This window comes from Mobula hypostoma, chromosome 1 (assembly GCF_963921235.1).
Source record: "Mobula hypostoma chromosome 1, sMobHyp1.1, whole genome shotgun sequence".
Classification (NCBI taxonomy): Eukaryota; Metazoa; Chordata; class Chondrichthyes; order Myliobatiformes; family Myliobatidae; genus Mobula; species Mobula hypostoma.
The window spans coordinates 87,687,283-87,711,126 of NC_086097.1; the positions used below are offsets into that span (position 1 = coordinate 87,687,283).

General features: G+C 40.2%; 1 protein-coding gene across 12 annotated transcripts in view; it reads left to right on the forward strand.

Moving 5' to 3' along the window:
- sipa1l1 (signal-induced proliferation-associated 1 like 1) overlaps nucleotides 1–23,844 on the forward strand; it is a 444,836-nt gene that overhangs the window by 180,425 nt on the left and 240,567 nt on the right. The window contains exon 5 of one of the 12 annotated variants that reach the window (XM_063052321.1): nucleotides 7,330–7,450. The exons of 10 other annotated variants lie outside the window; for them this stretch is intronic. The gene's annotated coding sequence lies outside the window, so the exon portion shown is untranslated. Of the gene's footprint in view, nucleotides 1–7,329; nucleotides 7,451–17,962; nucleotides 18,647–23,844 lie in introns of those variants that run through there. One more of the 12 variants, XM_063052367.1, reaches the window with a different exon arrangement.

The window sequence follows — 23,844 nt, forward strand, 5'->3', positions numbered from 1 at the left end:
GAAATGAGCTCTGCAAAAAGTAAAATTGCACCTTTCTTTCAGACTTGAAATTTATTTGAGAATAACTCATGAGTCAGTCTGGTCGCAGAAAATAAACTGAATATTTTCGATAACTTTGGCTTGTGTCACATTATTTTAAATAGCTGCATAAGACTCAAAGTTTGAATGTTAATGTTTGCATCATGTTCTATGTAGAATAAAACCTTTTATAGAGGAATCATAAATTTGAGCAAAACTGTGCTGAACCATGTGGGGGGATGAGTGGGTTGGAGTGCAGGGTGATAGAAGCTGGAATGTCAACTATAAAATCTAATGGCTTGGTGTTTGTGATTATTGCTACAAAGTATTGCAAAAGTAGACGTACAGCTGTTACTAATTGGGGCTGAATTTATCTTTTCAGAGTCACTGCCTCCCATCCACTTGATATCTTTTATTTCTTTCCAAGATCTTAACAATTCTCTGTTCCTGTGTGTCTATACTGTATAAATACAGCTCTGATCAAGTAACAAAATAGTATCCATACTCCCACATATGAAATGGTGTAGCGTACAAACACATTTGGAGGTTTCTATGCAGATGTTTTCAACATAAGTTGCTAGTTGAAGAGACTTAGTTTTTTCTCTCTGTTCCAACCTCTGTCACATCTTGACTTTAATGTTACTTGTCTGTGCACCAGCTGTTATTGTGCTATTTTGTGGATGGCTGTGTTGGGAAAATAATGTAGTACCATTCAGGATTATGGAGACGGACTAGTTTGATGGATCGTTAAAAGTGTTTTAGAAATAATCCATTTAATAAGTAGCAGTGCATAGAATATTTACATTGCCCTGCATAAATGAAAGAACACAAAAGGACATTGTGTTATAAAACCGCTTTCTGCATTATGTATCTGTCAGTGACATTGAGAATATTAATACAATAATGCATTTGTTATGACTAGACAGTATCGAAACTTGGCATTTTTGTCCTCCCTGTTTCCTTTCCCAAAGGATTATGAAACTAAAACAGTTGAGAGTTTTGGAAATAGATTGCATTTACAATTTTGTCTTTTTTTTTATTATTTTCTAGTTTGTATTGACTATCTAATACAAACTAGTGTAAAAATCAACTGATGAAAAATATCAAATGATGAAAAAGTAACTGACGAAAAACTTATGAACAAACATTATCCAAACCCTTTTAAAATGCAGGTTTTCAATGTAGTTGCCATTTTTCTAAGCTTGAGATGAAGCATCTGAAGTACAGTGGCATGCAAAAGTTTGGGCACCCCTGGTCAAAATTTCTGTTACCATGAATAGCTAAGCGAGTAAAAGATGACCTGATTTCCAAAAGGCATAAAGTTAAAGATGACACATTTCTTTAATATTTTAAGCAAGAAAACTTTTTTTTAATTTCCATCTTTTACAGTTTCAAAATAACCAAAAAGGAAAAGAGCCCGAAGCAAAGGTTTGGGCACCCTGCATGGCAGTACTTAGTAACACCCCCTTTGGCAAGTATCGCAGCTTGTAAATGCTTTTTGTAGCCACCTAAGAGCCTTGTGTGGGGGATTTTCAGCCATTCGTCCTTGCAAAAGGCTTCTAGTTCTGTGAGATTCTTGGGCTGTCTTGCATGCACTGCTCTTTTAAGGTCTGTCTACAGATCTTCGATGATGTTTAGGTCAGGGGACTGTGAGGGCCATGGCAAAACCTTCAGCTTGCGCCTCTTGAGGTAGTCCATTGTGGATTTTGAGGTGTGCTTAGGATCATTATCCTGTTGTAGAAGCCATCCTCTTCATCTTGGGCTTTTTTTTTACAGACGGTGTGATGTTTGCTTCCAGAATTTGCTGGTATTTAATTGAATTCATTCTTCCCTCTACCAGTAAATATTCCCCATGCCAAAAAGTTCTATTCAAAAAGTTCAAAGGAACATCTAAACAAGCCTGATGCATTTTGGAAACAAGTCCTGTGGACTGATGAAGTTAAAATAGAACTTGTTGGCCACAATGAGAAAAGGTATGTTTGAAGAAAAAAGGGTACAGAATTTCATGAAAAGAACACCTCTCCAACTGTTAAGCACGGGGGTGGATCGATCATGCTTTGGGCTTGTGTTGCAGCCAGTGGCACGGGGAACATTTACTGGCAGAGGGAAGAATGAATTCAATTAAATACCAGCAAATTCTGGAAGCAAACATCACACCGTCTGTAAAAAAAAGCCCAAGATGAAAAGAGGATGGCTTCTACAACAAGATAATGATCGTAAACACACCTTAAAATCCACAATGGACTACCTCAAGAGGCTCAAGCTGAAGGTTTTGCCATCGCCCTCACTGTCCCCTGACGTAAACATCATCGAGAATCTGTGGATAGACCTTAAAAGAGCAGTGCATGCAAGATGGCCCAAGAATCTCACAGACTAGAAGCCTTTTGCAAGGAAGAATGGGTGAAAATCCCCCAAAGAAGAATTGAAAGACTCTTAGCTGGCTACAGAAAGCATTTACAAGCATTTACAACCAAAGGGGGTGTGACTAAGTACTGCCATGCAGGGTGCCCAAACCTTTGCTTTGGGCTCTTTTCCTTTTTGGTTATTTTGAAACTGTAAAAGATGGAAATTTAAAAAAAGTTTTCTTGCTTAAAATATTAAAGAAATGTGTCATCTTTAACTTTATACCTTTTGAAAATCAGGACATCTTTTACTGGCTTAGCTATTCATAGTAACAGAAATTATGACCGGGGTGCCCAAACTTTAGCATGCCACTGTATAAGTTGTAGGGAATGTAGGAATCAGAATCGGAACCAGAATGCTGCTGGTTGTGGGCGATGCCCAGTCATTAAACAGAAGAGCTTCTGGAGTTGCTAGAAATCTTGAACAACACACACAGATTACTGAAGGAACTCAGGAAGCCAGACAGTATCTATGGAGGGGAATAAACAGTCAACACTTGGGGCCAAAGCCCTTCATCAGGACTGGAAAGACGGGGCTTCTTTTCTGGCTTCTGCCCCTTCCTTTCCTATCATGCTATAGGGGCTTAACTTGACGCATTAACTGTTTATTCCCCTCTATAGATGCTGCCTGACTTACTAAGTTCCTTCAGCATTTTGTCTGTGAAGGCATTTCTCCATTTTGTGGACACAAGGGATTCTGTAGATGCTGGAAATCCAGAGGAACACACACAAAATGCTGGAGGAACTCAGCAGGTCAGACAACATCGGTGAAGGTGAATAAGCACTCAACAGTTCGGGCTGAGACCCTTCATCAGCCTCTGTTTTGTGGGCAATGTTAACTGAAAGATGCATATTTGTCAGGGCTTCTGAGAGAATGCCACTTCAAAGTGGTACCGTGGAATCATGAACGTTCAATATGAGAACTAAAAGCTCACTCTTTTGATGGTACCCAGTCCTTCACTGAGATTTCAGCTTGACTAATACCAATATCCATTAAGACTTAAATCAGCCATCTTCTGATTTGGGGTGAGAGTGCTACCAACTGGGCTCTGGCTGAAACACTTGTGTTTGCACCCATGTGTTGTTGATGGCAGTTTTGAAAAAATTTGCAATATATTTTTGTTCTTTGGATGTAGACATTCTGGTAAGGCTGTACTTATTACATGCCATTGTTGCGTTTGGGATTTCGCTTGGTAGTCATACCTAATGCAGATCTTTTGACAATTTTTGGGATTTAAATAGACAATTTTGGCTTTCTTTTCAAAGTCCCATCACCACACCACTATGCCAGTGATATGAGCATTTGATCAAGCCAATCTGTCACCTTTGGAAGCAAATAAATCTAATCACCCGGCTTTTGTTTCTTTAATTAGAGACATCTAAGTTAGTGTGAATGCTTGCATTACCCTGCCATAATTTCAAATCTGTGAGAATATTTTTCATATCCTTTGTTCTAAATCTGACATATAATCTTTGCTTAATTCAGAATCAGGTTTAATATCACCGGCATATGTCGTGAAATTTGTTAACTTGTGGCAGCAGCAGTACATTGTAGTGCATGATGATATAGGAAAAAACTGTGAATTACAGTAAAAAAGTATGTGTATATTGAATGAAATAAGTAGTGCAAAAACAGAAATTTAGAAAATGTAGTGAGGCACTGCTCCTTGAAGATATCTTGGATACTTAGTGCCATCCTTCCATAATTTTCAAATTTGCATCACCTTGTAAAGTGTGATTCAAAGATACTGTAATATTGAGTAAGATAGGTTTACCTGTAATATTCAGGAGTGCAATATACATTTACAGGACAAACTAGGAGCTAGGACTGAATGAGAACACTGAGCTGACTAGTCACACTCACTAAAAGGGGCATGGCCACTTATTGAAGTTCAAAGTAGATTTATTATCAAAGTATGTATATGTCACAATATACAACCTTGGGATTCATTTTCTTGTGGGCAAACTCAATAAATCCCCTATAGAATAATAACCATTACAGTGCTGAGAAGGAATTTATTCTCCTAAAAGGTGGTGATGTTTTGGAATTCCGTACCTAAGAAGGCTGCCAAGACGGTCACTGAGCATATGGAATGCCTACGTTGAGCTTATTGTCATATGCATTAGTATATGTGTGTACAAAGAAGCACTTGTGTGCAGCAGCATATCATGCATATAGTATCAGATACACGACATTCATAAGAAAGACATAAACAAAACTTGAGTTTTCAGAAGGCCTTTGAAAAGGTGCTGCACATAAGGCTGCTAAACAAGATAAGAGCCCATGGTATTCCAGGAAAGATACTAACATGGGCAGAAGATTGCCTTCTGTCAGTTAACCAGAGAGTGGGAATAAAGGTGGCCTTCTCTAGTCGGTTACCAGTAAGTAGTGATGTTCCGCAGGGGATGGTGTTAGGCCCGCTGCTTTTGGAGTTATGTTAGTGATGTGAATGATGGAATTGATGACTTGGTGGACAAGTTTGTGGATTTAACAAGGATGGGTGGAAAGGGAGGTAGTATTGAGGAAGCAGGGAATCTGCAGAAGGAGTTGGGCAGAGAATGGACAAAGAAGTGGCAGATGGAATGCAGTATAAAGAAGTTTAATGGTCCTGCACTTTGGTAGAAGGAATAAAGGAGTAGACTATTTTCTAAATGGGGAGCAAATTCAGAAATTGGAGGTGCAGAGGGACTTGAGAATCCTAGTGCAGAATTCCCTAAAGTTATCTTGCAGGTTATGTCACTAGTGAGGAAGGCAAATGCAACGTAAACATCCATTTTAAGAGGACTAGATTAAAGAGCTGGGATATAATGCCGAGACTTCATAAAATATTGGTCAGGCTGTATTCGTGGGCAGTTTTAGGCAGTTATATAAGAAAGGGTATGCTGGCATTGAGAGGGTCCAGAGGAGGTTTATGAGGGTGAACCCAGGAATGAAAGGGTTAACGTATGAGGAATGTTTGATGGGTCTGGGTCTATACTCACTGGAGTTTAGAAGAATAAGGGGAGCATCTCATTGAAACCTACCCAATATCGAAAGACCTAGATAGAGTGGATCTGGAGAAGATGTTTCTAATAGTGGGAGAGTCCAGGACCAGAGAGCATCACCTTGGAATAGAAGGATGACTTTAGATTAGCAATGAGGAGGAATTTCTTTAGCCAGAAGGTGGTGAATCTGTGGAATTCATTGCCAACAGACTGGCATAGAGGTTAAGTTATTGGGTATACTTAAAGTGGAGTTTGATATCTTTTTGATTAGTTAGGGCATCAAAAATTACAGGGAGAGGGCAAGAGCATGGGGCAGAGATGAAAAATAATTCAATGTGATTGAATGGTGGAGCAGACTTGATGGTCCAAATGGCCTAATTCTACTCCTATATCTTATAGTCTAAAACTATACAAGAAAGAACAAATCAAAAAAAGTACATTATAGTGTAAGGTGGTCATAATATTGCTATACGAAGGTTGTGATTAGGGTGGTAAAACCCAAGCTATCAATGGGATTAGGTATTCAGGGAATTGAGGGCTGTGGGATAAGTGCTATAAATGGTGCCATCGTAGAAGATTAGCCATGATATTGAATGGCAAAGCAGGCACAAGATGCTGAATTCCTTTTTCCTATATGCCTGTATAAAAGTAATCATTGAATGGAATAATTGGTCTTCTCAACATAGAGATGTGGAAGACTCTGCCCTTTGAAATTGTAACTCACCTCATACATTCAACTTTGTGATTGTACAAGTAGAGAGTATATCATAGCAAACTGCCTGGGCACACATCACCTTTAATTAACAGGACTTGCACAAGGTACTTTGATTTTCTGATTTTGAATCTGGCTGTATGTGCCTACTACAAAGGAAATGTTCAAATCTGTATGCATGCTCTCCACAGTACGATTTGATCGCAGTAATTCTTTCTTTATTAGGCTACATTACACATTCAGATTCACATACTTACCCATTTACTCTGCTATATTTTGTGAAATTCAACCAATATAGCCAGGGACAGTGATGACTTCTATAATTGATGCATCAATCAAAATGTTCATTAAATGTTTGAAGCAACCCAATCATTGTACAACTTTAGTCATCAGCAAGTGCCATTTTTCTGTACAATGTGCACTGGAGGATATTTCAGCATTTTAATCAAATTCAGATGATGCTGATAAATTGCTCGAGCTTTGTTTGGTGCTTCCTGTTATCGCTACCCTTCGGTGTTTTTTTCTTGTAACAGACTCTGTGTATAATAAATCTGTGTCTTTCTGTGTGTGCTTGTCTGTTATGTGCATAATGTGTGCGGGATTTGTGGCATGCCATGAAGTAAATTGCTTGCGTGCTCGCAGGGATAATCCATAGCTGGATTTATTCACAATAAGCAATATTGTATTGTGAACAATATTCGCGTCCCATCTGGTACATTCCATGACGCATTTCCAGTGCCTGAGTGTGCTTTTCCTCTTCATTGTTTTTTCAAACTTGACTTTTCATTTAATTGTATTTACTTAGATGCCATGCAGCACAGGTATAGACACTGCCGTTCTTGGCCTGTTTGGGATACAAGCAATTTAAGTTAATAAATTAATCACCCCTGTAAATATCGCTTTAATTAAAACACATTTATGTCCTTCGCTTTGTCCCCTTTAATGGTTAAGTTTCAAGGTGAATGCTGCAGCATTTATTCTATTCTGTCAGTTCAGTGGTGTCTGCTGCAAACTTTTTAACTGGTCCTTGTGAATCTGAGTCATAATCATGCAAGAACAATTGGTAGGGAAGCTTTACTTTGACGTATATTACTCAAATGAAATACTGTATGCTCGGAGGAATGAGGCTGGATCATGAGTCATATTGGAATGCTTTACTTTTAAGTTGTTGCATCTTTCAACTGATCATATTTTGGATGCACTATTTAACAGGAAACAACAGTGGAGACCAGATTTGGAAATGTGATTCAAGTTGTGACAGTAGAGTCCTGGCAGTTGGAACAGGATATCTTGCAGTGTGCTTGGAGGATTTACTTCTGATTTTTCAGCACATGTAAGCAAAAAGAACAATCCCTTTGAAATAAATTCAAAGAATATGTTTTGTCTTTGGTAAAGTTCTGTTCTTTTACACAGCTTAATCTCTTAATGTCTATGAATTGTGATATTGTGTTCCAAAAGGTTAGATTTGAGCTGAATCTGTCATTTGAAGTGCCACGTGAAAGTAAGGGCTAATGTTTCCAATTGCAAATCAATTAGCCAGCCACTTTTAATTATGGCACGGTTGCGTGGACCTTTAACAAAGTATATTTTTACATGAATAGTGTGCATTACCAGCAGAACTCCACTACTGGTTGTTGAGAATTTTTCTGGGAAATGCAATGTATTAGTCCACCTAAATAATATGTTGGTGGTTACCATGAAAATTTTGTCATACCATGTAATCTCCCTACCACAGGTATGTAATTCTACATTTATTCCCACATGATTAGGGGTTCAAACCAAATTTGGCATTTTCCAATACATAAACACAACATCTGGAAAATCTGGCAGTATTGTCTTCTATATACAATGACAGCCGGTATACCTCATGATATTCCAGAAGTAGGCAGTCTCTCCCTACCCTACAGCGAGAATATTAGCAAGACAGTTGGGCAAACTAGTTTAAGGCTGCTAGTAGTCATTTGTATAGTAATACTAATCACTAGTAATACCATTTTTTAAAAAAAAGTTCATTTTTTAAGACCGTGCTTAATTATTATCTTTTATGTGCCTGCTGGTTATCTAAATGCTTTTCCTAATGTAGGAGTCAATTTAAGAGTAGAATTTGGCTGGTGTGCCTTCACCTACATATATATTGTCTTTGGTAAAGGTCTGTTTTTATAAGCAGCTTAACCTCTTAATGCTTGTGAATTGTAATAGTGTTCCAGAGGGTTAGATTTGAGCTGGATCTGTCATTTGAATCGACGCATGAAAAGTAAAGGCTACTGCTTCCAATTGCACCTCCCTTCTACTATGTCTCAACCCTTGGAAAATGTCATTTTGAATGATGTATGATAGCATTGAGACAACCTATGGAATTATACATCAGTATCAATCCTTACCTTAGGAAGTGAACGAAGAAACTGTATGTTCACAGGACACGGGACGAAAAAGACCATTTTTCTGCACTTTCTTTCAAATACTTTTTGATGTTGTGCTTTATTTTCCACAATGGCAGGAAAGTGACTGATTGCCATAAATAAGCACTTCACTGTAATTTCAAGAGAAAACTTTGTTCAAACTAATCATAACGTGGGGGGAAAATAATTCGGAATTACTAATGTATTATTATTTGTGAGAGGATGAGGTGGAAATTGAGGATCTGTACAGAAACAGTTTGAAGTAACCTTATCTTCTCTTGAACCTGAAGCTGGAAAATGCAATGCTTCCTTGGAAGATTGTATATTTTAATTCTTCTTGTGCATTCTTCTGAATCTCTGTTGTCTGGAAGCAAGGATAGTTTATGACTCTTGGAAAACACCTTTCCACAGGCATTGGGGAGCAGACTGATAGCTGCGATTTGCTGCATCTGTGTCTGGAGTTTTGTTATTTGGAAATCGTATTGCTCCTGACTAACTCATGACATAATTTCTTATAGTTCAGAGCAGAGTGATACTGAAAAGACTCCAATCAGAAGTCTGTAATCCTAAATTTCACAGGAAGCCCCAGGAGAAAAATGTGCATAATTTTTTTTATGACTAGCCAGATATTTTAAAACAAAAACAATTTGTTAACATCTGTTTGCTACTGTCTTTGTCTGGATTGTGGAGGGGTGGAGTAAAGGCCTATTGATTTCTCAGAAAACCTTTGTGGGAGGTTGGGTGCACTTAAGAAAACCCAGAGAAGCAGAGGAGATGAAGATGCTTGTATATTACTTCCTGCATTATTTTTAACCATTTTTTAAAAAAACTTATTGAATCACGGAAGCTTCATTAACAATCAGGGCAAACACTTCAAAAGTCTTATAATGACCATATATTTAAAATAATTCTTAAATGATTGTGGTTTAAAACTTCAATATAATAAAGCAAAGGTTATCAAAGGATGAACTTCTATTTCACTTAATAACCTGTTCAGATGAAAATAGAAATTTTTTCATTGTAATCTACATTGAGAAAAAAAACTAGAAATGCTAAATAAGTTAGGCATCCTCACATGCAGAGAGAAACAGTTAATGTTATCAAGTCAATGATCTTTCATCACAACTATGAAGAGTTGGAAAATGATCCCTCTGACTCACAAAGCATGCTAATATTTACTTCCTCTATGTATCTTGCTGTTGCTGTTTCCTTTCAGCTAACACAGATTCTCAATGCCTGATACAGACATAAAGGTCCCTCAGTTGTCTTGACTGTCCTATTCTCATATCTCCTTTAGACTTTATTCCACTCTCCCTGCTCTTCCCACTCATGAGTATTTGTTCTGTTGATACTTGTCATACCAGTGTCTTCCTTCTTCCTTATGAATGGTTTCCTCTCCACCATAAATAACACGGGTCTCAATTACATCTGTTCCACTTCCTGCATTTCTGTTTATAGCTTTTCTTGTAGCCCCTCTCCTTCTGCCACACTAACAGTGGGATTTTCCTTTTAACGTAAGAATATAAGAACATTAGAAATGGGAGCAGTAATACGGCATCTGGCCTGTTGAGCCTGCTCCGCTATTCAATAAGATCATTGCTGATCTGGCCATGAACTCATCTCCACCTACCTCCCTTTTCCCATAACCCTTAATTCCCCTTCTATGCAAAAATCCATCCAACCTGACTTGAATATATTTACAGAGGTAGCCTCCACTGCTTCATTGGGCAGAGAATTCCACAGATACACCACCCTCTGGGAAAAGTAGTTCCTCATCATCTCCATTCTAAGTCTACTCCCCCGAACCTTAGGGCTATGTCCCCTAGTTCTAGTCTCACCTTCCAGTGGAAACAACTTTCCTGCCTCTGTCTTATCTATCCCTTTTATAATTTTATATGTTTATATAAGATCTTCTCTCATTCTTCTGAATTCCAGCGAATACAGTCCCAGGCGACTCAATCTCTCCTCATAGCCTAACTCACTCATCTCTGGAATCAACCTGGTGAACTGCCTCCAAAGCAGGTATATCCTCCAAGTAAGGAAACCAGAATTGTATGCAGTACTGCAGGTGTAGCCTCACCAGTACCATGTATAGTTGCAGCATAACCTCCCTGCTCTTAAATTCAATCCCTCTAGTAATGAAGGTCAACATTCCATTTGCCTTCTTGATAGCCTGCTGCACCTGCAAACCAACCTTTTGTGATTCACGCACAAGCAAGTCCCTCTGCATAGCAGCATGCTGCATTTTTTTTTACCATTTAAGTAATAATGTGCTCTTTCATTTTTCCTTCCAAAGTGGATGATCTCACATTTAACACCATTGTACTCCATCTGCCAGACCCTTGCCCACTCACTTAACCTACCCATATCTTTCTGCAGACTCTCCATATCTTCTGCACAATTTGCTTTTCCAATCAATTTAGTATCATCAGCAAATGCAGCACAGAGCGTCATAGGAAGTCATTCCTGCCTGTGGCTATCAAACTTTACAACTCCTCCCCTGGAGGGTCAGACACCCTGAGCCAATAGACTGGTCCTGGTCTTATTTCATAATTTACTGGCATAATTTACATATTACTATTTAACTATTTATGGTTCTATTACTATTTATTATTTATGGTGCAACTGTAACAAAAACCAATTTCCCCCGGGATCAATAAAGTATGACAATGACTGACTATGAAATTTAGATACACTGCACTCGGTCCCCTCTTCCAGATTGATAATGTGTATTGTGAATAGTTGTGGGCCCAGCACCAACCCCTGTGGCACACTACTCACCACTGATTGCCAACCAGGGTAACACCCATGTATCCCAACTCTCTGCTTTTTATTAGTTAACCAATCCTCTATTAATGCCAGTACATCACCCCCCACTCTATGCATCCTTATCTTATGGATATGTCTTTTATGTGGCTCCTTATTGAACATCTTCTGGAAATCCAAGTAAATAGCATCCAACTTTTCCGCTGTATCCACTGCACTCGTTATATCCTCAAAGAACTCCAGTAAGTTTGTCAAATAGGACCTTCCTTTGCTGAATCCATGCTGCGCCTGCCTGATGGATCCATTTCTTTCCAGGTGCCTAACTATTTCTTCTTTAATGATAGCTCCAAGCATTCTTCCAACTACAGATGTTAAACTAGCTGGCCTATAGTTACCTGCCTTTTGCCTACATCCTTTTTTGAACAGTGACATGACACTTGCTGTCTTCCAATCTGCTGGGACCTGCCCAGAGTCCAGAGAATTTTGATAAATCATCACCAAAGCCTCTACTATAACTTCTGCCATTTCTTTCAGTACCCTGGGATGCATTCCATCAGGACCAGGGGACTTGTCTACCTTCAGGCCCATATGTTTGCTCAGCACTACCTCTTTAGTGATAGCTATTGTTTTGAGGTCCTCACCTCCCATCATAGCCATAACATCTCTCTTTGGCATGTTATGCATACTCCACCATGAAGACTGGCACAAAATAGTAATTCAAAGCTTGCCTTGCCTTTCAGCCACTCATAGAACATAGAATAGTACAGCACAGTACAGGCCCTTCGGCCCATAATGTTGTGCCAACCCTCAAACCTTGCCTCCCATATAAGACCCCACCTTAGATTCCTCCATATACCTGTCTAGTAGTCTCTTAAACTTCACGAGTGTATCTGCCTCCACCACTGACTCAGGCAGTGCATTCCAGCACCAACCACTCTCTGAGTAAAAAGCCTTCCTCTAATATCCCCCTTGAACTTCCCACCCCTTACCTTAAAGCCATGTCCTCTTGTATTGAGCAGTGGTGCCCTGGGAAAGAGGCGCGGGCTATCCACTCTATCTATTCCTCTTATTATCTTGTACACCTCTATCATGTCCCCTCTCATCCTCCTTCTCTCCAAAGAGTAAAGCCCTAGCTCCCTTAATCTCTGATCATAATGCATACTTTCTAAACCAGGCAGCATCCTGGTAAATCTCCTCTGTGCCCTTTCCAATGCTTCCACATCCTTCCTATAGTGAGGTGACCAGAACTGGACACAATACTCCAAATGTGGCCTAACCAGAGTTTTATAGAGCTGCATCATTACATCGCGACTCTTAAACTCTATCCCTCGACTTATGAAAGCTAACACCCCATAAGCTTTCTTAACTACCCTATCCACCTGTGAGACAACTTTCAGGGATCTGTGGACATGTACCCCGAGATCCCTCTGCTCCTCCACACTACCAAGTATCCTGCCATTTACTTCGTACTCTGCCTTGGAGTTTGTCCTTCCAAAGTGTACCACCTCACACTTCTCTGGGTTGAACTCCATCTGCCACTTCTCAGCCCACTTCTGCATCCTGTCGATGTCTCTCTGCAATCTTTGACAATCCTCTACAATATCTACAACACCACCAACCTTTGTGTCGTCTGCAAACTTGCCAACCCACCCTTCTACCCCCACATCCAGGTCGTTAATAAAAATCACGAAAAGTAGAGGTCCCAGAACAGATCCTTGTAGGACACCACTAGTCACAATCCTCCAATCTGAATGTACTCCCTCCACCACCACCCTCTGCCTTCTGCGGGCAAGCCAATTCTGATTCCACCTGGCCATACTTCCCTGGATCCCATGCCTTCTAACTTTCTGAATAAGCCTACCGTGTGGAACCTTGTCAAATGCCTTACTAAAATCCATATAGATCACATCCTCTGCACTACCCTCATCTATATGCCTGGTCACCTCCTCAAAGAACTCTATCAGGCTTGTTAGACACGATCTGCCCTTCACAAAGCCATACTGACTGTCCCTGATCAGACAATGATTCTCTAAATGCCTACAGATCCTATCTCTAAGAATCTTTTCCAACAGCTTTCCCACCACAGACGTAAGGCTCACTGGTCTATAATTACCCGGACTATCCCTACTACCTTTTTTGAACAAGGGAACAACATTCACCTCCCTCCAATCCTCCGGTACCATTCCCGTGGACAACATAAAGATCCTAGCCGGAGGCTCAGCAATCTCTTCTCTCGCCTCGTGGAGCAGCCTGGGGAATATTCCGTCAGGTCCTGGGGACTTACCTGTCCTAATGTATTTTAACAACTCCAACACCTCTTCTCCCTTAATATCAGCATGCTCCAGAACATCAACTTCACTCATATTGTCCTCACCACCATCAAGTTCCCTCTCATTGGTGAATACCGAAGAGAAGTATTCATTGAGGACCTCGCTCACTTCCACAGCCTCCAGGTACATCTTCCCACCTTTATCTCTAATCGGTCCTACCTTCACTCCTGTCATCCTTCTTTTCTTCACATAATTGAAGAATGCCTTGGGGTTTTCCTTTCCATTACTCGCCAGGCCTTCTCATGCCTCCTTCTTGCTCTTCTCAGCTCCTTCTTAAGCTCCTTTCTTGCTTCCCTATAATTCCTCAATAGACCCATCTGATCCTTGCTTCCTAAACCTCATGTATGCTGCCTTCTTCCTCCTGACTAGACTTTCCACTTCACTTGTCACCCATGGTTCCTTCACCCTACTATTCTTTATCTTCCTCACCGGGACAAATTTATCCCTTACATCCCGTAAGAGATCTCTAAACATCGACCACATGTCCATAGTACATTTCCCTGCAAAAACATCATCCCAATTCACACCCGCAAGTTCTAGCTTTACAGCCTCATAATTTGCCTTTCCCCAATTAAAAATTTTCCTGTCCTCTTTGATTCTATCCTTTTCCATGATAATTATAAAGGCCAAGGAGCGGTGGTCACTGTCCCCCAGATGCTCACCCACTGAGAGATCTGTGACCTGACCCAGTTCATTACCTAGTACTAGATCTAGTATGGCATTCCCCCTGGTCGGCCTATCCACATACTGTGACAGGAATCCATCCTGGACACACTTAACAAATTCTGCCCCATCTAAACCCTTGGAACTAATCAGGTGCCAATCAATATTAGGGAAGTTAAAGTCACCCATGATACCAACCCTGTTATTTTTGCACCTTTCCAAAATCTGCCTCCCAATCTGCTCCTCTGTATCTCTGCTGCTACCAGAGGGCCTATAGAATACCCCCAGTAGAGTAACTGCTCCCTTCCTATTCCTGACTTCCACCCATATTGACTCAAAAGAAGATCCTGCTACATACCCACCCTTTCTGTAGCTGTAATAGTATCCCTGACCAGTAATGCCACCCCTCCTCCCCTTTTTCCGCCCTCTTTATCCCTTTTAAAGCACTGAAATCCAGGAATATTGAGAATCCATTCCTGCCCTCGTGCCAGCCAAGTCTCTGTCATGCCCACTACATCATAATTCCATGTACGTATCCAAGCTCTCAGTTCATCACCTTTGTTCCTGATGCTTCTTGCATTGAGATACACACATTTCAGCCCTTCTACCTTACTTCTCTTTCCTCAAAGCCTCTCTGTATGTTAGATCTGGCTTTACTTCACTCCGTGAAATTTACTAGTCTTTTCTAATTTCTACCACCTTAAAGATGATGCGATTGCCTCACTTGTTGCTGTCTTGTACCCTTCTGGCATTCCAAATGAGGCCATCCCCTTGCAAGTCCATGATTCACTCTTCCATCTCTGCCATTGTCGTACTCCTTGGGGCATATTCCGATGCAGATGCAAGGGACGTAGTTAGTGCCTTTTTAACTTTTTTTTTTCCTTTCCACCATTTAGGGATATAATTTCTAATTGTCTTTACTGCATTTGGTGCATGTCATGTAATCTCCTCTTAATAGATAACACAGGTTGGATGATCCCTTTGTGCTACAACTATTCAGTCTGCAAGGGTGGCTCTGGCTTACATTTGACATTTACTTCTCCTGATTTGACCTCTTGCACTGTTCCAACAAAGCCTAACAGAACTGGATACATCTGCCGAGCAGTTATGTTATAGCCCTTAAGGCCAATTTATACTTGTACGTCAAATCGACGCTGTAGGTATGGCGTAGCCGTGTACCTCACGCCATAGCCAGACACACATCTCCCCAAAAATGTAATTACGCATCGTGGCGATGCAGACCGCAACAACTGTGATTGGTCCGCTTGGTCGCATCGCATTTCCTCCTACGCTGCATTAGCTTCCCATTGGGCGACTGAAGGGCAGGGGAGGAACTCTGGCTGCCGTGTTTTCCATAAAGCTTTACAGACCTCCGAAATTATGGAGGACCCTGTGCTTGACGCCAGTTTGTAGCTAGCTGCTACATCCTGTTGACTTCCACCTGAAGCTAAAACTCGAATGGTGATTGCCAGTCTCTGAGTATACTGTGTGTACACTGATGTGAAATAAATGGTTTCAGGCAATGAACCAAATTGTCAAATCTACCTGCTGACATCTGAAAATATTTGAAATGCATTTCCTCGTCCATGTCTCTCAGTGGCCGGACAAGAACAGAAAATTCACCCTCCTTCAGTTTCAGTCGCCATTGTTTGAAGTTTGAGTTTCAACACAAAGAAACTCAACACAGTGGCATAGAAACCCCACCGCCAAATAGCGTTTTGGTGGTGAATTGCAGAGCGATGTAGACACACCAACGCACAAGTATAAATGCTCACAATGGCGTAGCCCACTCGCGTAGGCTACGGCGTAAGCACGTACAGGTATAAATCAGCCTTAATGATGCAACTTTGGATTCAATAGTGTCAGCTAACTATCCTTTTCAGCTTGTTCCAGGGCTGGCCAGTTCTGATGAGAAGTCACAAACAGATGCTGCCTGGCCCAGTGGGTACATCTCACATTCTCTTTCATTTCAGATGTGCAGTATTCCGAAACTTATTTGCAGTATTACTGCTCTCCACTATCCTCCTGTTCATGTTTCAGACAGGTCAGCTACAGTTAACAAGTCTTCTCTACTTTTTTAACTGGCACCACTGCCATGTGCTTCATTGATTCGTGTCTCATACATGCCTTTTTGTTCTTTTTATTCTTGCCATTTTTCAAGATGTTCTTTCTAACTTCATCAAGTGAACAAACAACCTGAACCATTAACTCTTGTTCCTTTTTCCACAGATTCTGCCTGCCCAGCTAAGTATCTTCAGAATTTTCTCTTTATTTAAATTTACTGCATCTCTTGGGCTTTAATTACTGTGTCACTCGGGATCACTGGGTCTTAATGCTAAAGGCCATTGTTTTAATCCTACAAGTATAACATGATGGTTCTTAACACTTGTGCCCTGTGGCAATAGTTCTTGAAGAGGTGTGTACATTATTTGATACAAAGGACTGTCTATACAACTGTTTTGATGGGAGAAGACAGACAACTGTCTACAATCATTATAATAATTAGTGGAGTTGTGCAGACCCATTGATACCAATGACTCAGATTTCTTTTCAGACATTTAGTCAAGAATGTTGTAATCTTGGATCTGTGCTCATTTTACAGTGATTCACTGAAGAGCAAATTTTATTTCGCTGTTTCCTATAACTGCTCCCTCATCGATTCCTTTCTCCTTCAGTGGATCTTCATATCTTGTTTTACTGGTTGTACTTGATATCAAAAGACTGCAGAAATGCAGATAAAATATAGTTTGATTAACCTAAAGTACTAGTGCAGAAGTTTACTTGTTAGTATCTCTGTTTGATATGTGGGTCAAACACGCAAAGACTTTAGTTGACAGTGACTCGAACTGCGGTTCGGATTATATTACATTCTTTTTGAGATCCTCTAAATCAGGAAAAAATGATGAATTACCCCACCCACATCATTTCCATCAACAGTACCTCTGATCTGTAATCACTGCTCATTCTCCACTCTGAAGTTACAACCCAACCGCCTCTTTACCTCAGCCAGCAGGACAACCCTTCCGCAAAAAGTCTTTAAAGGCTTGGAACAGGCCTTTCTGGCCCTTCAAGCCATGCTACCAGCAATTCCCTGATTTAATCCTAGCCTGATCACAGGACAATTTATAATGACCAATTAACCTACCAAACAGTAGGTCATTGGACTGTGGGAGGAAACTGAAGCACCTGGAGGAAACACACGTGGTCACAGGTGGAACGTGCAGACTCCTTACAGACAGCAGCGGGAATTGAACCCAGGTACTGTACCCTATACTGTACAGCATTGTGCTAACCACTACACTACCTTGCCTCTCCTTAGGATACCTTTTTACGTCAGGTTTATTCCCATCCTACAAATATGTATAAAATAAAAACAACAGTTGCTGGAAATGTTGGAGTCACGTAAAGTTGGGTTGTGGAAAGAAAGAAAGAAAGTGTTAATAATTTATATTAAACACTTCATTAGAACTATAGCAGATTTGTGCCTTCTGTTTGTATTACAAACTGGAATACCCACTGTACACTGATCTCCCTCAGTATCTCTTTTCAGCTCCCTACAGATCCTCTGGTTTTGTCATCTGTCCTAATATTCCCTTGTATACTTTGGTACCAAGTTTGCCCAAATGTATTATCTGATGGTTTTTAAAAATGAAATTTATTGTGGTGGTATGATTGGACTTTAGGATATTTTGCACAGGAGGGAATTTATTCCTCTTTAGATGCTTTGACATGTAATTTTCTTTGATTTAATAAACCTGCTATCAGTGTGTGTGGAAATATTTTTAAAGGAATATTTTGTAGTATGAATATTGAAGTGTTTCTGTTTACCAGTGTAAATGCCTATGCTTTGATTCTTCATCTGTGTTACTTGCAAATGGCAGTAGATGTACTAGAGCTGTCTTTGGTGCCTTGAACTACAAAGTGGGGGTGAAGCTTAACTGGATCTGCTGCTCTTGGGTTGATGAGAGGTTTCGTGGTCATGTTCAGGCTACGGCGTATGCTACATGCTATTACTCAGTCAGATCATCATGTCTGACACAATCTTTGGCAGTTTTCAGCAGGCAATAATGTCAGGGTAAACTGAAGCAGAGTTTAATGAATGACATTGATCAATTTCTCTTGTGACTGAATTTTAGTGAGCATTTAGTTTGGAATGAGAATACTAAATGTTTACTGCCAACTACGGTAAAGCTCCAGTAATTTGCTGTTGAATTTTTGAGAAATTCCAATGATACGACGTTTATCTTGCAGAGTGCTGATTCCCACACTTCACATAACACCCTGGCCTTTAATGCATCTGGGACTTCAGTTCTTGTGTTTCCTTTGAACTTACAAGGAGCTCAGTTTCTCCTCTGCTTCTAAAATTACCAGGTTTGCTAGAAAATTTATTATACTATTGTGTAACATCTGACGGAAAAGTGTGTTAGAGTATTTAGTTGGAAGAAAATCCAGTAATCCAAAAGATCTGACAGCATCAAATCCAGAGTGCTGGATAAACAGAGCTCATCTGTAATGGATTTTGCACACAATGTTTTGGAGCAGTACTAGCCTCAAAAGAAGCTGCTCGTGAAGAGCTTGAGATCCTTGGGCTGTGGACTCCCATTCTTTTGCATCTGTTGATCCAAGTGTCAGTTATTGGAAAACTCTTGTATTCAACACGTCAAGCAGCATATTATATTCAGGTGTCACAGTGTTTACTGATCATTTTAAAAACATAAAGAATGCAAAATAAAGATTTGAAAGTGTGCATAAATTTAAAATAGCTAAAATATCAAAATATAAAAATGTTTATTACTCAGTTTTAAAATATCAGAATTTTTTTGTATATAATTAGTAGACAACAATACAAATGGTTAAGCAATAATTACTGCTTGGCTTACTGTATAAAAATTCACGTCCAATGTTACAAAGCGTAGGCATTTCAAATTATTTTCCTTTGAGAGCAGTTTGCTAATTAGGTGAAATTAACATCCATGTCCCAAGATCATACATGAGAACTGTTCCAAACAGTTCAATCTATGAAAGGAGAGGAAATTGCCGATGACAACTCAAGATTACCATATTTAACTGTTAACTTGCTTTTTAAAGAAAAGTAATTGTCATTTTCGCAATATAATGATAAGCACTGGAAGTTGTGGTAATGCATATGTATGTTACAGAAAAAATATTATGTGAATTCAATGTTTTGCTTAGAAATGTCACAAGAAGAAATGAGTGATAATTTTAAGTTCTCTGGTTTCTATTTTTCACCTTCAGTTCATCCTCTATTCGCACACAGTTGTGTGCCATTCTTGGAGCTAGTAAATGGTGTTCTTGTTCAACATTCCTCCTGCCCCCCCCCCACCATAATTTCATTTTATTTTCAGCTGGATAATTGAAAACTGGGAGACATCTGTATTCCAGGAGATGTGAAGACACTGTTGTCCCAGTTGCCGCCTAAGCCTAACGAAGCACAGTCCAGACATCAGATGTGCGGCCTTCCTGTTTGAGTTAGCTTGGCTTCGTGTTGAAACAAGTACATCTGTCAACTGAATCTTAACAGGAGCAAAGCTTTGTCTCCGACAGAATAGAGTGCTTGTGTGGACAGGGAGGTTGTGCTGGTCCTTCCCTATTCCTTTTCCCTTTGGACAAATGCTATTTATTCAAGCTCGTTTTAATACTTTAATGCCATGAAATAGAGCAGGGTATGTCAAAAAGCCACAGGGAGCAATGAGCACTCCTTCCTTCCTGTAATGCTGCAAGAATGTTTTACTTGCTTTGTATTATCCCAGAGGAAAATTTAAGTCATTATTTTGAAATGCTGCCATGCGAGCAAGTGGAAGCTGTAATTAGTTTTCACATTCAATTTAGTCGGCATCCTGTGTTATTCACTAAGATGAAAGAACGGAAACACTACGTTTACTGTTTTCGTGGCTGGAGAAACAACGTGAACTTAACACCGAAAGCTGGCATCGTAGAGGATGCTTGGCTGCTCTGGCACTACTGTGTGGCAGAGTATACAAAATGCCCGCATTTTATCCTAATCAAATCCTGCACGTTTGGATAGAATAGATAAATTTATTATGTTTGTTAATGAACTGTACTTTTAAAACGGAGTACAAAATCATTGTGATTGTCTTGAAATTTTATAATTTGATTCAGCAAAACCACGTGGAGTAGGCCATTCTGGCCCATCAAACCGCACTGCCCCAGCAACTACCAACAGACCCAATTAACCCTAACCTAATCATGGGACAATTTACAATGACCAGATAACCTACTTGCTCCATCTGTGGACTGGGTGAGGCAACAGGAGGACCCAGGGAAAACCCACCTATTCCACTGGAGATTCTTCACAGAACAGCACTGGAATTGAACTCTGAAACACACTGAGCAGTAACAGTGTCATGCTAACTGCTACACTACCATGGCACCCAATAATAAATACACTGTTGACTGCAACTAGAGTACACTTTAGGAAGGACGTTAAGGTCCAAGAGAGGGCATAAAAATGACTTACTAGAATAGTTCCAATGATGAGAGTGTTTAGCTACTGGTTATATTGGAGAAGGCTGTTTATTATTTCTGCTTGCTGCAATAAAGATTAAGAAGAGATTTTATAGGGGTGTACAAGTTTAGTTTAGATAGGTTTCTTTAGCTGATGGCTGAAGGAGCAGAATACAGGGATTTAAACTAAAAGACAAATGACATGGAGGATATATGAGGAGAAGTTTTTTTTTCTACATAATTGTGATGATATGGAATTTTCTGCCAGTAATTGAAGAAGCAGACTCCGAGAATTGCAAAGGTAATATTGTGATGGTATTGGGTTTGCTGACCGCGAAGTGCTTAGCTCAAAGATCTTAAGCTCTATCTGATATAAATAGACACGAGTACTCTCACTAAAAGGAGATTATACTGTAAATACACAATCTTAAAAGATTTGTTTCCTTCCCTCTTTATTCCACACAGTGAGCTTAGCTGCCAGTACCCACTATTTGAGTAGTGGGTCCCTCCTTCCTACCAAGGAGAAAATACTTCCAGCTAACAAAGTAGTTTAGAACCCAGTTCTTTTATTTTCATTGATTATATGTTTGAATTCAAACATTCTTAAAACATATTTAAAACTATTTCAAATGTTTCCCAATTACAAAGCATTTCTAAAACACAAAGCTTTTCCAAAACACAGGTATAATTCCTACAAACTAAAAAGACATGCCAACAATGCAGATGAACAAATAGTCAGTTATAGAAATCAAAGTCAGAGGAATAGGTTCCAGTTTATCCCGTGTTTCTTTCATGCCTCTTGATGTTCCTTCCCTCATTCCTAATAATCCTCCACTGCTTTCTACATTTTCACAGTTTCTTTGTCACTTGGGTGACTTCACATGTATTTGATATTTCCTCAGATACCCTTTTTACACAAAAAGTCAAAAGGCCACAGTTCTCAGCTACCCACAATTAATACTCTGAAGCTAACTTCACTGAGTACATAAATCTTACAGCTATAAACACATCAGTTATTAGATATGATAACTGATATTATCCATCTGGTCTACAAACTTCCTGGAACTAAGCAACTTAGTCAGGTTTTCTGTTTTGAAACAATCCAAATTAAGTAACCCATCGTCTTGTACTGTACTTATTGAGCATCAATAAACCAGGTGCAGTGACTAGCACCTTGCTTTCTACAGACAGAACATCCACTTTATATAGAGCTTGTTGCAAAGCTGTGTTTTCAAACTTCAAGCTGCTTCCCATTTATATTTTAAAAACTGAAGACTGGTTTCTGTTTACGACCAGAAGCTAAACAAAGGATATAGCTGGAAGTTTAACGTATACTGTTTGATCTTACAAGTGGTAGCTGCTGTGTTTAGAAAACCAAGCCTGAAACAAAAAATGCGGCCCCCGGCCCAGGAAGTGAATGTCCATCACAAGTGAAGAAAATAATTTGCAAGCATATGGGGAAAATGGGAGTGACAACATAGAATAGTACAGCACAGTACAGGTCCTTCAGCCCAAATTGTTGTGCCGACCCTCAAACAAGGTTGCTCTACAAAAGGTTCTCATACATTTGAAGTGCCAAGTAGTTTCTTTCTGTGCTGTAAGGATGCTCTGATATGACTTTTGTTTTCATCTTGTACCCTGCTTATATTTGTTTCTTGGAATGTAAGACGGGAGCTGAAACAGATCTTCAGTATTTGTAGATTTTTCTTTTTCCCCTTGTAGCTTGCATGTCACAATTTGCATCCACTGATGTGTAACTTGTCACAGAACTTTTGCATGGTGTGTATAATACTGTTGCAGATAGTGCACTTGTCTTACCGGTCCAGTGACCAGTGTTTTCAGTTCTAATCTTTGTTCCTACACTCTGTGGGCTTTGCACATTCTCATGTGAACACATTAGTTCCCCCTGGGTTCTCCACTTTCTTCCCACTTCCCAAAGATGTGCTAGTTGGATACTGTGAATTGAATCTAGTGTGCAGGTGGCAGGTATCAGGGGTGTTAAACATAGAACAGTACAGCACAGTACAAGCCCTTCGGCACATGATGTTGTGAACTTTTAACCTGCTCCAGGATCATCTAACCCATCCATCCCAAGCAGCCCTTCATTTATTTCTTTAACCATGTTCCTAAAAGTCTCTTGTACATTCCAAATGTATCTACCGTTACCACCACCCCAGCAGTGCTTTTCATGCACTTATACTCTGTTTTTTAAAAAAAAATACCAATCATCGCCCCCTCCCCTCATATTTTCCTCCAATTACCCTCAAAATTTGTCCTGTCATATTGGCCATTGCCATCCTGGGAAAAAGGGGCTGCTTTCCATTCCACCTATACCTTTTATCATCTCATACACCTGTATCCAGTTGCCTCTGATCCTCCTTCGTTCCAAGAGAGCAGCCCTGGCTCGCTTAAGATTTCTTCAGAAGACATGCTGCTCCAGTCAGCATCCTGGTAAATCTTCTCTGCAGTCTTGTAAAGCTTCCACATCCTTCCTTTAATGAGGCGACCAGGGTGTTGGTGATTATGTGAGAGTGAATAAGTTACAGGAAATAACCGAGAGAATGGGGTTGATGGGTTAGCTGTGAGAGCTGGCACTGGCTTAATGGCTACGAGAGTACCAGAAATCTGCCTGAACGGATTCACAAAATCATGACCTAAAAATTAATGAAGGAATAAAATTGGCTTCTACAGAATTTTATGGGAAGTAAATAAACATGTCTTTTCCCCCCTCAAAAACTCCCGGGAGGGGGGAGAAGATGGCGGTGCAACAACAGTGCACTCAGCCACTTCGGTGGTGATGTCTGTTATCTGTCAAGTAGGGAACCGTGCACAAATCTGATTTGTTGGAGACAGACGTGAGAGCACGGAGGATCATCTGGAAAACTTCTGAAATGCCCGCTTCGTTGCCGCTGCTACTGTGTGGTAACCGGAATCTCCAGAGCTGAAGGCCCCGAAATCCTCGGCTTTGCGTGTTTCAGCGGCCGGGGAGAGGTCGAATGCGCTCAGCAGAGGATGGCGCTCAGGAGGCTGTGTCGGAGAGGCTGGTCGGAAGCTCAGAGTTTTCAGACGGATGGACTCAGTGT